This window comes from Tachypleus tridentatus, chromosome 5 (genome assembly GCF_004210375.1).
Source record: "Tachypleus tridentatus isolate NWPU-2018 chromosome 5, ASM421037v1, whole genome shotgun sequence".
Classification (NCBI taxonomy): Eukaryota; Metazoa; Arthropoda; class Merostomata; order Xiphosura; family Limulidae; genus Tachypleus; species Tachypleus tridentatus.
Window position 1 is genome coordinate 18623889 of NC_134829.1, and position 12999 is coordinate 18636887.

Below are 12999 nucleotides of genomic sequence, written 5' to 3' on the forward strand. Positions count from 1 at the left end.
GGGGGAGTGAAAATGCACTGGAGAGTCCAGAGTAATGTCATCACTAGAGACAGTGCAATGAGTGTTCACAAAATTCTATTTTGAAAAGTAGACCATACCAATTTATTCAATCCCCTTCTGTTTTACTCATGATGTCCATAGATGGTTCAGTCCACAATGAGTATATTTATGAAGCAAAATACCCAACAACTATTCAACTACAAGAGATCTTGTCAAATATTCTTTCTCAACAATGAGCAATGCAAGGGCATGGAACATAAAGTGTGAGTAAACATTGGTTATACAGTGCAATTTAGAGTTAAACATTACCAGGTCAAGCACCACTCACCACAGTGTGATCCATGTGATAAAAAGTAAATAAAAGCCCCTGAAAAAAAAAGTATGAATACAACTTACCAGTTAGAGTTGTACCATAGTTTGAAACATGACCACAGGTGGTAGAAAAACATCTAACAGACAGGAAACCAGGGCATTACAGAGATAGTAGGAGATGAACGTACTAAGAAGGGCCCACATGCTAGATTGCAGAATTTTCTCTATTGGACAATGAGGATAAGAAAAAAAAAAAGATTAAGATACAAGATATGACAGAAGAACAAGTGGAACTAAGGGTACAAGATATAAGGTAGGAAGGAGTAGGCCAATAAAACCCCAAGGTGCAACCCTAGTTGGAAGAGTAGGGTGTAAAAGATCATGATGGGAGGAGGATTGCCAGCAGATCAAGAATGTTGGTGGACAGATGTCAACTGTGTCTCAATAACATCCGGGACAGAATCAATATATATATTGAGGCCATACATAAATATCCAAGAGAAGTTGATGGTAAACTGGCCTGAGTCAATATGGTTTAATAAACTAAAATGTTCCAGAAACAAGAAAGCACATACTACCTGCCAGAGCTGAAAATGAAATATGGGTTGAGGTGGAGGGGAGAAGAACAAGGTTATCTCCAGAAACCCCACAGAATTTCTGTGAAGAGTCTCAGACGGAGATGCAAGTAAAAAGAAAAGCATAAGAAGGTGGTAAGGGTAGGAAGAAAACAACAATATAAGGCATGTGAACAAGAGACATATAATTTAGGAATCATCTCAACCCCCCCTTCCCAAACAGGTAAAAGTAATCTCACAACTATATATGTAAAAGTGGCTGGTATGGATAAAGAAAGCTCTATGCAGAGGAGCAAACAACGTTTCGACCTTCTTCGGTCATCGTCAGGTTCACAAAGATGTTGTTTTTGTTGTTGTTGCTTTTGGAATTTCGCACAAAGCTACTCGAGGGCTATCTGTGCTAGTTGTCCCTAATTTAGCAGTGTAAGACTAGAGGGAAGGCAGCTAGTCATCATCACCCACCGCCAACTCTTGGGCTACTCTATTACCAACGAATGGTGAGATTGACCGTCACTTATAACGCCCACACGGCTGAAAAGGCGAGCATGTTTGGCGCGACGGGGATACGAACCCACGAGCCTCAGATTACGAATCGCACGCCTTAACACGCTTGGCCATGCCGGGCCCTTAGAAGTCGTGCCAGTTATCACATTTCATTTTATAAATAATGTTGGTGTTGTGTTTGTCAGTGTAGTTTTGTGCCCGGTTTTTGAATAAATTTTGTATTAACTGGAATGTCATATTTTGTTACTAGTTTTTGCCAAATGTTGGTTATTTTTCTGCTGATGTCGGGAATATATGGTATGCAGCAGTATATGGTTTCATGATTTTTAAATCGTGGGGTATATTAACTTTTGTTAGTTGATTTTGCTTTTTATCTAGGTGTGTACGTATCATGTTTTCTACATTTTGTGGAGAAAACTTATTGATGTTAATGAAGTATTGTTTAATTTTGTCTAATTCGTCGTTAACTTTCATCTGGTGAGCATAGTTTTATGGCTGTGTTTATTTGGTTTCTTAGTACGTTGAGTTTTTGTTTTGCTTCATCTGCTGAGTCCCAAGGAATATCCAGTCTTTTGTTGGTGATTTTTCGGTGGATTTCTTTTTCAAATTCTGTATCGGTTCTTGTAATTTTGAGGTTAAGAAATGATATTTGATTGCTTTCTTCTTGTTCACATGTGATGTTAATGTTGGGATGTATAGAGTTAATGTGATTAAAAAATTAAGTGTGTTTTCTGTAGATATGAATCCCGCAATCGTATCGTCTATTTATCTGTACCAGGATAGTGGTGGATGTAATGCTGTGTTAATTGCTTGTGTTTCAACTTGTGTCATAAAAATATTGGCTGGAACTGGTGATACTGGATTTGTTTGTGTATAGTTGTGGTTGTTAGACATGAAGTTTGTTTTAATCGTGGTGAATTCTATTAGGGTTGCTAATTGGTTGCGGGAATGTCTATTGATGGGTTAAGGTTCTCGGATATAGAGTTCTAAGGCTATCTTGAAGGCTTCAACGGTTGGGACTTCTGTAAAGAGGGATATGACATCGAAACTGGTCATTAAGACTTTATGATCAAGTTTATTAAGATTAGATTTGAAATTAAAAGAGTCTTTGATAAATATAATCCAACATCTAAGCACGCCCTCTACATTCCTACATTCAATTACACAACCGCCTTCAAACATGTGGTCAGCTATAGATCAGTTACCTCTTTCTTTCTTTGTGAACCTGACGATGACCGAAGAAAGTGGAAAAGTTGTTCGCTTCTCTACATAGTTGGTTTCAACGCCAAATTTTACGTAAATTAGACCAAACCTCAAGCACTACGAGCAGAAACTCCACCAGCCTACCTAAAAAATATGATAGCAGAAACAAAAAGGTGACAAGCAAAAACCCAGCGGTTCAACTATATAATATGTCAACAGAAAAGATATATCCGCAAGATGCAAAGCTGTTTATGAAAACGTAAAGGAAAGCGTTCCGGTAAAGTTGAGAAGAATTAAAGCAAATACAAAAATTAGGTGAAAAATCGATAAGCATCGATTAACGAAGGAAGAATTTAATAAGAGATGGGCCCCGGAAATAATGGAAATGAAAGGCGGATTCATAGACCTGAGATTTTAAAATTCACTATGTCGAAGCAAACATCACACGCTGACTTAAAGTGGAGGACGGAGGAGGAAACCACAGCGGACCAGCCAACGCTGGAGGGGCAAACCTGGTTAGTAAATATGTGTACTTCACATGTGTAGGTGCTTGGACAAATGGCTCATGAACCGTAAAAAGAGTGACTTTGACTGCACATGTGAAGATGTGTATCGTGTTCCCCAAAAGCGTTCAACAAGATATCAACACACGACAGGAAATCTAGAGGCAACTACGACAAAGGAATGCTACAGAAACAGGGAAAAAGGAAACTAAGGTAGGTAAGGTAATTTCTATAACTTACTTTGTGTTGACTAGGTTTGCAGGGTAGGCTAGAGATATGCCCTATCCTCTTCCCACAGTAAGGGTTTAGTCAGAATAGTTAGTGTGTTTACTAAGCTGAAGGGATGGAGGCAGAATACAGGAGATGGAGTTAGGAAGCCTACCCCAAGGGTACAGACCAGATCCTGGGGCCTGACGAATGGCGGACGGTCTTTGGCGGCGTACGGCGCAGGAACCCCTGTGTGGTTAGCTGTCGAGTGGATAGTTCGTCATACCGGCGAGTGTTGGGTACAAGGAGGTGAACCCGGAATACTCATGTCAGTGATGGAAGCCGACTCTTTGCGAAAGGAAAGACCTACATGGTCAAGTTCTGGCTTGGAGTACGGCGACCACACAAACGTGATGACTCGGACTAACGATCCGAAGTCGCTCAATAAAGGTAAGACTTTAAATTCCGAGCAGAAATCGAATGTAGACTACAGCCAAGTTCCAACGGCAAAGTCAACACGTAAAGTTAAAATAATTGATGTCATTGGCAAATGTAGTACATAAAATAATATGTAATAGTTCCCCTAGCACAGGGTTCTGGGTGGCAAAGAGCTATCTTCATCATCCAAGCCTTTATTGTGTTTAGAGCAAACATATGTGGGAAGATAACGTGTAAAAAGTAGGAGATAATAGGTAAATTTTAGGTAGGGTTACGTAAGTATGTTGCCCACAGAAACATCGCTTCTCTGCATAGAGCTTTCTCTACCCAAACCAGCCGTTTTTACACATATATTTTTCTCTACAAGTGGGTTTTCTCGTCATCACGGATTAATCTTACAATTGTTGACCTGAAATCAAATACACGGTAGAATTTCAGGAAAAGGCAAAATAATCAGAAGTCCTCAGGAGGCATGACATGCTAAATCCCTTGAGGTCAATGGATCAGCAAAAACCCAAATGTCATGGAACAGAAAAAAAAGCAAAGGTTGAGAAGATTATTTATGTGATAAGAATAAAACACTAGAAACATGAGCTATAAAATTCATTAAGACCAAATGAAGCCTAGGATACTCCCTAGGTTTGGAACCTCAGCAAGCTCAAGAGGTAGAAAAAGATGATCAAAGTCTTAGTCAGCCATAAAAGACTCAGCAGTTTCAGCAGAAACCTTTGCAAATTCCAGAGATAAAGAGTGGACACAGTAATACCCAATCTCTCAACATATAAAAGCAGATTCATCATCAAGTCATCAACATCTGAGGCCTGGGAAAACTCTAGTCACTGGTTTATCCCCCAAAGTGGTAGATTAAATTCAGAATTCATTGCATAGAAAGGTTTTACCAAACTGGAGAGCAGAAAAAGCGACTTGATTTAAATGATAAATACAAATAAAAGAATCTGGTTGAAAAAATGAAATGAAGGTGAAAAATAACTACTTCATGAAGAAAGCAAACATGCAATAAACAAACGAAGGAGAAAATCCAAACTCTAAAACGTTTCCAAACAAGAAGTGATAGTTCAGTAGAGGTTCATAGACAGAGTCACATGCATCATGTGTAAAAATAAAGTTTGCACATAGAGGACAGCAACGGATGAGAACAGCTAATCTTTTGAGTGGAGGGAAGTATCATACCAGAAAAAAAGATCTGGGATCTGATTAAGATGTTTCAGGTTGTCGAGTTAATTGAGTATCGATTCATCATCTTTTTTTCATACTTAATAGTGAGAATGGTATGACTAGAGGATACAGATATAAATTTTAGCAAAGTAAGAGTAATTTTCAGCCAAGTTTTATTTTTCAAACAGGGTGATTGGCCTTTGGTTGTAATGGAGGCAATAAATTTAAGTAAGTTTGAAAATACGCTTGATAAGCATATGAATGAGAAGAGCTGGTTTTAAGGTTTTTTTAAATTTGTACATTAACAGTTTCAGTTTTGATTAGAAAATAGAGCAGCTGAGATGAACCAATAGGTACCTTGTTGTCCCTAAACATTATGGTATTTAACAGTGACCTAGGATGTTTGTTTTTCAAACTAAAATAGAAACGTTTTTAAATTTGCTGGTATCACAAGTGTTATCTTAATACAGTTTGATAACTTGTTACTATTGGAATAAGAATATGTGATGACGAGAAAACCCACTTGTAGAGAAAAATATATATGTAAAAACGGCTGGTATGGGTTATATTAATCCGTAATGACATATATAATGGAATAAAAGTTTTAATGTTTAAAGTGCAAGATTATGTTCTCAGGTGTAAAAATTCGGAAAGGATTAGGACAGTGGTCTTACGTGAAAAAAAAAAAATACAAGGCTTGTGTGGAATTTCACATGATGTGGTAAAAATATATAAATTCTGTGTTCTATTTATTAGAGCTGTGAGACCTAATTTAAAGTACTGTGTTCAATTTGGTCTCACTGCTATAGCAACATATTGTAAACAATTTGATCTCATTGCTACAGCAATATGTTGTAAACGCTTTAGCAAGCCTACTAGACTGGCACTTAATCTAAGAAAAATAATGATTTATAGATTTATGCTCAATATTTGTGCTACGTATAACTGGTTATTTGTTATAATTTTTTAGAATTGTTATGATTTAGGCATTCTTGCACTGGGTAGTTTGGCTGAATGGTGAAAATAAATATGTTGGATATGTATTTTTTTCATATTAGATGCAATGTTTAATTGTTCTAAGTGCACTTTATGATTTTTTCAACAGAATTATTTCTTCATTGGTGGTGTACATTTGTAAAATAATGAAATAGTTGGTACTGTTAAAAATTTCTGAATTACTTAAAGGTGAAAGGTTACACTTTGTTTTTGTGAGTAAAAAGATTCGTTTCAACAGGATGAATGTTTTTAGATTCTAATACCTTCTTTAAAAGTCTCAGATCTCAAAACTTCAGCATGTTTGTTTAAGTGAATTATATTGTTTTCACTGAATACTAGTGCTCCTAAAAATTATACCATTATTGTTCAGAGTGACAAAAACAACGCCCAACCCCCCAGTGACTCAGCGGTATGTCTGCAGACTTACAACGCTAAAAACCAGGTTTTGATACCCGTGATGGGCAGAGCACAGATAGCTCATTGTGTAACTTTGTCCTTAATTAAAAAAAAACAACAACAACGACAATGCAAAAATATCTAACAAAGTCCAATAGTTATATATTAACCAGATTTTAAATTGTTTAAAACCTATTTTCTCTAAATACTAACTTATAATTTCATGCCTGTACATGCCTATCAATAGTGTGGCTTGGGGTATAAAATGTCAATATTATATCACTTAACGGTCTTTTTGTCTCTACCATTCAAAATAAAATTAGTTTCCAGCTCATAATTGTCACTTCTTGGTACTGTAGTATCGGTTCAAAGGTTGAATAATAACATATTTTATTTATAAAAATTAAAGGAATATACTGTTACTGTTAATTACTAAATTAGTGTTATACACATTCAATAAATCATTAATTCAGTGACTGATTATGTAAATTTCTTAAACACTTGTCAATTTAGAAATCGTAGAGACATTTATAAAAAGTATATATATATATATACAATATGTAAATTGCACAAACAATTTAACTTAAACTACAAAATAACACTACGTGCCTCGTATCTTACTTAAAAATTATAAGATACAACTTTTAATCTTTTACTTTTCAATGTCATCACCGCCACTGTACGTGCACGAGCTGGCATATTTACGCGTTTTCCCACCAAAGATCGATAAAAGAAAATGACGAAAATAAGTCTCAAGCCCATTGTCCAAAGTTGATTAATCATCAGATATACGAGGGCTGTTCAAAAAATACGTGGACTGAAGTCATAAAACAAAATGTACTTTATTTAAAAGTTACAGGTCTGGGACCCCTTCAAAGTACTCTCCTCCCCAACGCACACACTTATCCCAACGGTGTTTCCACTTGTTGAAACAGTCCTGGTACGCTTCTTTTGTAATGTCATCCAGCTCCTTCGTCGCATTTGCCTTAATCTCGGGAATCGTCTCAAATTTTCTTTCTTTCAAGAAAAAATCGCAAGGAGCAATGTCAGGTGAGTAGGTGGGGTGGGGAAGAACAGTGATCGAGTGTTTGGCCAAAAACTCACGAGTTCTGAGGGCTGAATTGGCACAAATTTTGCAGCAAAGCGGTGCATCTTCAATTTTTCGGTCAAAATCTCGTAACAAGATCCAACTGATATCCCATACTCTTCAGCAAGCTCCCTGACAGTCAGGCGTCGATTTGCCCGCACCAGGGTGTTGATTTTGTCGACGTGTGGGTCGTCAGTTGACGTAGAGGGACGTCCAGGACGCTCATCATCTTCAATGGACTGTCAACCATCCTTAAAACATTCATGCCACTTGAAACATGCCGTACGCTTCATAGCAACATCACCGTAAGTCGTGTTAAGCATAGCAAAAGTTTCAGTCGCAGATTTTCCAAGTTTAACACAAAATTTCACAGCAAGTCGTTGCTCCTTCAGATCATTCATTCTGAAATCCGCCAAACGAAAAAATCGCACTTCACTTAAAACCGCGTAGCTAATACACAAACGAAGATATCTGCAATCGGGAAATGGCGTCGCAATCAGCTGATCTGTGCAAACCTAGTGAAACCAAGCGGATTCCCCTGGAACGAACTGGAGCCACGCAATTCAAACAGTCCGCGTATTTTTTTAAGACCTCGTACTACTAGATCTCAGCCCCCCCACGAGTACGGCGATAAAGTCTGCAAATTTACAATGCTAAAATCAAGGGTTCGATTCCACTCGGTGGGCTCAGCAGATAGCCCGATGTGGCTTTGCTATAAGAAAACACACACTCTTCTACGAAATCTCAAAATATATTATTAATTACAGTCTCATAAATACAACAATAAAATTTAAACAGGAATAAAATTTCAAAGTTTCTTTAAAAAATCTAAGCCTACGTGATACCTGTTATACTAAAAAAAAGCCATACAATTTATAAATTTTATATATCTGCAAAAACACGTTATCACTACAGTAGCTTTTAAAACAGCAACGTGCTCTTAAAACAATCCCTAGGCCTGGCATGGCCAAGCGTGTTAAGGCGTGCGACTCGTAATCTGAGGGTCGCGGGTTCGGATCCCCGTTGCGCCAAACATGCTCGCCCTTTCAGCCGTGGGGGCGTTATAATGTGACGGTCAATCCCACTATTCGTTGGTAAAAGAGTAGCCCAAGAGTTGGCGGTGGGTGGTGATGACTATCAGCCTTCCCTCTAGTCTTACACTGCTAAATTAGGGACGGCTAGCACAGATAGCCCTCGAGTAGCTTTGTGCGAAATTCAAAACAAACAAACAGAAAAAATCCCTATCGGAGAACAATAAAGCAAAAAGTATAAGTCTTACAAAACAAACCGTGGTTTAGTGCCCTTCCAACTCAGCTAAAGAATTATTGCTCCAAGCATTTCTTCGTAAAGTACTTTTTAAACTCTTTCACGACGTAGCATCTACAGCATAATAACTTTCACCGTGCCCACCACGGGTATCGAAACCCGGTTTTTAGTGCGTAAGTCCGCAGACACACCATTGTGCCATTGGGGGGCGAGTAGTTACATAACATTAAAATGTACTGATAAAAATTTAACAAGTACCTCACACAATAACTTTCACAACTAATCTAAGAGACAATGACTTTGTAAAACGCTAGGTGGTTCTTTCACTGTAGAAAAGCAATCACTATTTCAGAAGGCAATTATCGCTGTGACTTTTTTGGACTGAGTTTTTAAACCCCTAACAAAAATCTTTGGTAATACAAGCTATGGATGTTCTAGCAATAGCTTTTGTAAACTTCAGTAATGAAGTGGTAGTCACAGAATTTCATCTTCATATTCTATTGTATAACATAATTCAACAGTTCAAAATACAAAAATTACAAAGCCTTTTTGGTCATTTGTTCCTAACCAAACGGTTGTTCCGGTTGCTCTGGTCCAACGATAATCACAAAATGTAGTTCATATATTTAATTGCAAACAACACTGGATATCTCAGAAAACAACAGTTGTAACATCCTTTCAGTCATTGTTTTCTTGAACAAATGACTTTTCTAGCTACTGGTGGGAAACTTAATCGAGTTTTAATGATGAGGAATTTGTCGTCAGAATCCAAGGCTTACATAAAAAAATATTCTCATCATACATTCTTGTGATATGTAGGTGTACCGTGTGCTTTTTTGTTTTAATATAGAAGTTTTCAAGCATTTTCGTTTATTCAAGATGCGTCCAATTTTTCTATAGTACGTGGCCTAGAAAGTTGTTTAGGTTATTTCACACCAGCTACCTTTGTTCTTTGTCATTTCCTTGAAAATATAATCTAGTTTGCTCATGATAGGTGTGGTTTTAAAACTCCACTTTGTGCACAAATGGTAACGGCAGTGTTCTCCAAGGGTAGGTCAGATTACACCTTAAGGTTACAACCCTTCTTTTATTTGAACAAGAATGACCAATCATGTTGTTTAATAAGTTCTCTGAGTAAATCTGCTGTTTTGGATTTAACCATGTAATGTGAGATTTAGACAGTTTGGAACATCGTTTTGAGTGAATCATTCAGCTCGGAAGTAAAATCAGCCTGATCAGTACAAAATATTATAAAGGTGACCCAGCACCTAAATTAAAAAAAACACTTATTCCATTAATGAAGATTGTTTTCACTTTTCACTGCACTTTTTGTCCACAAAGACAAGGCTAGTTTTAACGGAATTCAATCTTAGTTTACAATTTATCTTACCAAACACCGCTGTTAGTCTATTCCTTTTGGAAATCAACTTATCTGAAGAAATTACATAGTGGGTAAGAAGGGGAAATTTTGGTGCCATAACCGCAGGATATTTCAATGAAAGGAAGTTTTCAAGCACACACTTCTCCATATACACACTGATTGAATCTGCTCTTATTTTAGGATCTCTCTGTCTGACATTTGTAGTGGAACAAATTCACTTGAAAATACCACAAATAGATTTATCACATATTATACGTATACTAGTCCTGCCTTAAGTTATTGAGTTGAACGAATGTATAGAATTACTTTTCTTTGAAGGCATGCTATTTTCTGTAGAATAAAGTACCTTGTGAAAAAAAAGGAAAGTTTACTCATGAAGAGAGACAGTTGTATGGAGGAGTTGTCGAGTGGAGACGATTCCTTCTGGATACAAGTTGGTTGGTTGGTGTTTGGCGTTTTATGGTGCGAAGCAGCGAGGCTATTTGCGCCAAACAACCTGTTAAATATTAAAAATATAGTTATTATAATCCCTAAAAACGAATCATGTTAAAACAAAGCGAAGTTCAATTTTTGATTAAAAACTTAAATAGCGTTTAAAAGGCCAATATCCTTTAAAAAAAATAAAAAATATTTGTAAAGTGGACAGTGTCACCATCCCCAACGGCAATGTCTAGCGTCAGGGGGTAAACCTTTGTATAAAACATATCTAAAACGGTGCCGTCGTTCAGAGTCGTAATGATGGTACGACAGTAAAATGTGGATTAATGTAACTTGAGTATCACATAGACCACACACTGGAGCGACAGTCCTGGATAAAAGAAAACGATGAGTTAAAAACTGTAACCAATGCGTAGTCCAATTAAGACAACCTCCTCCTTCCGAATCTTGCGCAAACAAGGCGACAAAAGATTAATGGAGGGTTTTATCTGGAAAAGACTGTTATCATGCTGCTCATTCCGAGTCGACTGCCAACTGGCACAAAGACGAGCCTTGAATGCAGGACCATAGTCTATGTATGGAAAAGGCACAGTTGTAATAACGCCAAAACAGATAAACTAAGCTGAGATGTCAGCGAGCTCGTTCTCGCGAACACCAACGCGTCCTGGTGTCCAGAAGAACTGGATAAAAGTAGATGTTAAAGATAAACGGGTTAGTCCGTTTTGAATGTCGGAGAGAATAGGGGAGAAAACCTAACGTGAAACGATTCCTGAGCCAGTAGAGAGTAAAGCAAATCGGTAGAAATAGTACAATTTGACTATTGCTTAGCTTATATGTGATCCAGGGCAAGAGAAATGGCGTACACTTTAGCAGTGAACACAGAAACTGTAGAGAGGATTTTGCACTCAACCATCGAACTACAACAAACTATGGCAAAGCCCACATAGTAACCTGATTTTGACCCATCCGTATAAATTGGAATGGAAAGATGGTTCAAAAGGTGTTCAGCAAACAGAATATGGTGCTTCCAACAATAAGTATCCACCTTTCTCAGACGACTCAAAGAAAGGTCACACTTGGGAATGGTAATAAGCCTTGATAAGAGGGGCTGACCAGTGGGTAGAGCAATATTATCCAAGGACAGAATCACTTTGTCCGACTGTGCCTGGATACGAAGGCTAAAAAGAATCTTGTCCCACATGATTTTGGAACTGGTGATATAAGTGATATTTGTTGAGAATTCAATCCAATATTCTTTTTGGCTTTGATGTCTTAATTGCCGACCATATACACGTGGTTGCTGAAAAGTAATGTGGTTTGAAAGTGTGGGATATCTATAAAAGGTATCCCAGGCCCGTTTTTGAGCCTTGCATGCGATGTGGCATGCAGGATTCCACGACGGACGAGTATTCCATGGAAAACGTGTCGTGGTTTCATGTATATATTGAGGAGTTGCTTGGATAGTACAGTTAGTTACCGCTGCCACACATTTGGCTATTAATGGCTAATTGAAGATGGCAGGATCAAGTTCCGAGAAAATAGGGACAGTTGGCTTGGTCCAGCTCCCGCCGAGACACGCGAGCCTAGTGGCATCGACCATTGCCATTCTCTCTCAGAATGATAGGAAAATGATCACTGCTCTGTGGGTTTCTGTCATCCTTACATAAAAGTCAGGAAAAGTGAAGAGGATTAGATTGAGAGAGCAATAGCAGTAAAACTCTGACTAAATGCATAAAAATAGGTACAAACACGGGTACTGAAGAAAAAATGTTGTGATCCGAGAGCATATGCTCTATGGAGTGACCTCTCCCATCAATATCAGCACCTTCCCAGAAGGAATTATGCTCATTAAAGTCCCTCAGGATTAAAAAAAGGAGACGGCAACTGTTCAACGAGAGCATCAAGAAATGTTTCCTGTAAAGACACACATGATGGTAAGAATTAATCAGTGCTTTGATATGATCCAGATCTGAACATAAACCGCGACAGTTCCACTGTATCAATATGACCATTTTTACTTATGTGCTGGAGAATTGGGTTGAGAGTGCTTCTGTTTTCGACTACGTCTCTTTATTAGAAGGAAGTTTATCGACCTCCATGGATTCTGTCCTGGGTAGATCGGGGAGGTCTCTGTCGTTGGAAGAAGATTCCAGCGACTGAGGGCGTGAATGAATTATTATTCTGTATCTCAGAGCCAGAAAAGAAGATGGACACAAGGAAACGTCAGAACCCAAAATCAAAGGAAGCAGGTCTGGACAGCCACTGGAAGATATGTTTGGGACAGAAATGGAAGTAGACGTTGACTCGTCTACTCTCTTAATCATGAAGGGCAAAAGATTCTTGAGATGAGTTGAAAATTACTCTGTTAGAGGCATGTACAGATTTGTCTGCACTTTCACAGTAGCAGTGGAATGGAATGCAGCAGCATAGTCTTAGATGGAGTTTGGGACATTAATTTCTGAGCCTCTAAATAAGTGATATTATTTACAGTCTTTAAACGTTGTACTTCTTTCTCCT